We start from the raw sequence: 3862 nt of genomic DNA, 5'->3' as shown, positions 1-3862 counted from the left end.
AGAGTCGGACACGACTGAAGCAACTTAGTATGCATGCATGCATTGGAGAAGGAAATGGCAACCCACTCCAGTATTCTTGCCTGGAGAATCCCAGGGATGGAGGAGCCTGGTGGGCTGCCATCTATTAGGTCGCACAGAGTCAGACACGACTGAAGTGACTTAGCAGAAGCAGCATCATCGAATATGTATCATGGCTGATGAAGGCAGTAAGAAATATCCTAGAATGATATACTACTGTAATTAAAATTACATAAAAATTTTGCATAAAATAAAAGAAATTTATTTAAAGGACATTCTTTTTGACATATCACTTTAAAATGCCATTATATCAATTAAATGGTTTAGGTACATTAAGTATCAAGTGTATTTTTCTCATTTTTATTCAATAAATTACAATATCTGTGGAAATTTATCGAAACAAAGTCTCACTTTCTAGTCCAAAGCCTCAAATGCTCTATCTTGGGAAACATCATTTACTTTCATATTAGACACATATCAGGGCCAGATTAAAAGAAGCAGTATTATAAATAGTCAAATGTTCAAGTAAAATTTTAACATCTGTGGAGGCAATGCATTTCATTTTAGGAAAGACATGCAGTTCTGGCATCAACCGCACCAGCTCCACATTCTCCACCTTCCTGGTGACAGGCATACCTGGGCTGCAAGCTGTTCACATCTGGATCTCCATACCTTTCTGTGCCGTGTTCTTGGTAATCCTGGTGGGCAATGTGACCATCATGACAATTATCTGGAAGGAACTTGCCCTCCAAGTGCCTATGTACCGCTTCCTAGTCATGCTAGCTGCCTCCGATCTAGGTCTGTCCCTCTTCACCTTCCCCACAATGCTGAGGATCTTCTGGCTGGATGCTAGAGAACTCACCTTATCTGCTTGCTTCACCCAAATGTTTTTTATTCACACTATGCAGGATTTTGGGTCAGTTATCATACTGGCAATGGCCTTTGACCACTATGTGGCCATTTCTCATCCATTGCACTATTCTTCCATTCTCACCAGGACTGTAATTGCCAGGATGGGTTTGGCCATTGTAGGGCGAGCCATGATGCCCAAGTGCCCCTTCCTATCCTCTTGAGGAGGCTGTGCTTCTGTCATTTTAATGTACTTTCTCATTCCTACTGCCTGTATTCTGATATCCTAAAGCTTTCTTGCTCCAGCACTAGGATCAATAGCGTTGTTGGACTCTTTATGGTGCTTTCCAAAATGAGCATTGATTTTCTCCTTTCTTACATGTTGACTCTGAAAACCACCCTGAGTATTTTATCCCATGATTGCTACCTCAAAACTCTCAACACCTGTATTTCCCACCTCTCTGCTGTAGCCCTCTTCTTCACACTATGATCTGCTTGTCTATACTTTACCAATTTGGCCCAAGACTTTCTCAAACATCTTTGTACTCATGGCCAACATGCATTTTCTCATTCCTCCTGTGATGAACCTCAAACATCTTTGTAACTCATGGCAAACATGTATTTTCTTATTCCTCCTTTCATGAACCGATTAATTAGGTGAAAATCAAGCAGATCCAAGATAAAATATTAAAACTCCTCATCAAAAAAAGACCTGAAGAATCCTGAGCAAAATTTATAACATGAATTTTGGGAAAGATATATGAGTAAATAATCATTATCCCAACTCTTCCAGCTGAAGTGACTTTTCTTCATTGCTATATACATAAGAAGGCAAGTAAAAGGCCTGAATGTGTTTTATTTTCACAACCTACACTGGCCATGATTCTCCCTTTTAGCACCAGCCTTCGGTTTAATTTATCATGATAATTTTCTGTGCCCAATTACTGTATGAATTGATGATTACTTTCACTTCAAATATTGGAAGTTGTTTACAGTTTTTTTGTGTGTTTTTCTTCAGTTCTATAAAAGACACATTTTTTTTCCCATTATCCCTTGTCCCATGCTTCTTTATCATTATAATATAATAACAGTTCCATTAAATACTTCAGTACTTCAGATTTTCTACACATGTAAAATTCTCTCTTTCTTGAATTTTCACTATTCATGATAATTAAGTTTGAGACATTTCATAAAGTGACACTGATTGATTAGATCAGGTAAGTAGAAGCTTAGGATGTAGTGTAGTTATATGAAGTGAAATTGGGATGTTAACTCTGGTGGGGACAAAATGGCAAGGTAAAATTAACACAATAACTCAAATAACAGAAAATTGTTTCAAAATGATAATAAAGTCAATTACACAAAAATTGTAGTCTCTTTCTTTTTGATCAAAAACAAAAAAAAATATTCTTGATTGTACAGTAAGATTTGTCACATTAGATGTGGCCTGATTATTTCCATAGTTGCATCGAGTATTAATTTATTATATGTATCTTTTAAAACTGCTTTAATGGAAGTTATCAGAAGTAATTTTAGTTTGGACTTTTGAAATCCTCTTTATAGGCTATACTGATGCTAGGAAACCAAGATAAGAATTTGTCATCAGGTTCTACCTACAGTATAAGTAAAATTGGGAAAATTACTCTTTTCTTGCAATCCCCCAAATACCCTAAGATTTCAATGTTTGAGAGACAGTAAAATTCCTTAACTCACAGGTTAGGCTAGAAACTGTATGTTGAGACACCTGCCAACTAATTTAAGATACCTTAGTAAGCATTGGCTACCTAATGTTATCCTCGGTTTCTTAAAAGCTTCTTTTCATATCTGATTAAATGAGAATCATTTCAAACATGATATTTTAGCAAGGGGGTGATTTCATTACCAATATTTCCAGTTCAGTTCAGTTCAGTCGTTCAGCCATGTCCGACTTTTTGTGACCCCATGAATCACAGCACGCCAGGCCTCCCTGTCCATCAGCAACTCCCGGAATCCACCCAAACTCATGTCCAATGAGTTGGTAATGCCATCCAACCATCTCATCCTCTGTTGCCCCCTTCTCCTTCTGCCCTCAATCTTATATCATAGTAAATAAAAAAGAAGAAGCTAATGGAGGTGATGGAATTCCAGCTGAGCTATTTCAAATTCTAAAAGATGATGTTGTTAAAGTGCTATACTCTATATCTTAGCAGATTTGGAAAACTCAGCAGTGGGTACAGGACTGGAAAAGGTCAGTCTTCATTCCAATTCTAAAGAAAGGCAATGTCAAAGAATTTTCAAACTCATTTCTCGTGCTAGCAAGGTCATTTTCGAAATTCTAAAGCTAGGCTTCAACAGGACATGAACCGAGAACTTCCAGATATACAAGCTGGATTTAGAAAAGGCAGAGGAACTAGAGATCAAATTGCTAACATCTGTTGGATCATAGGGGGAAAAAAAAGGAATTACAGAAAAAAAAATCTATTATTGTTTCATTGGCTACGCAAAAGTCTTGACAGTGTTCAGTTCAGTTCAGTCGCTCAGTTGTGTCCAGCTCTTTGCAACCCCATGAATCGCAGCACGCCAGGCCTCCCTGTCCATCACCAACTCCCAGAGTTCACCCAAACCCATGTCCATTGAGTCGGTGATGCCATCCAACCATCTCATCTTCTGTCACCCCCTTCTCCTCCTACCATCAATCTTTCCCAGCATCAGGATCTTTTCCTGTGAGTCAGCTCTTCGCATTAGGTGGCCAAAGTACTGGAGTTTCAGCTTCAACATCAGTCCTACCAATGAACGTCCAGGACTGATCTCCTTTAGGATGGACTGGTTGGATCTCCTTGCAGTCCAAGGGACTCTCAAGAGTCTTCTCCAACACCACAGTTCAAAAGCGTCTATTCTTAGGCACTCAGCTTTTTTTATAGTCCAACTCTCACATCCATATGTGACCACTGGAAAAACCATACCTTTGACTAGACAGACCTTTGTTGACAAAGTAATGTCTCTGCTTTTTAATTTT

At 38.5% G+C, this 3862-nt stretch overlaps 1 pseudogene; it reads left to right on the top strand.

Moving 5' to 3' along the window:
- The first annotated feature begins 569 nt into the window (after positions 1 to 569).
- LOC104980214 lies at positions 570 to 1593 on the top strand (annotated as a pseudogene).
- The last annotated feature ends 2269 nt before the right edge of the window (positions 1594 to 3862 follow it).

The sequence above is a fragment of the Bison bison genome, unplaced genomic scaffold, assembly GCF_000754665.1.
Source record: "Bison bison bison isolate TAMUID 2011002044 unplaced genomic scaffold, Bison_UMD1.0 scf7180017858739, whole genome shotgun sequence".
In the NCBI taxonomy this organism is placed as follows: domain Eukaryota; kingdom Metazoa; phylum Chordata; class Mammalia; order Artiodactyla; family Bovidae; genus Bison; species Bison bison.
This window is presented reverse-complemented; position numbering and strand designations above follow the sequence as displayed.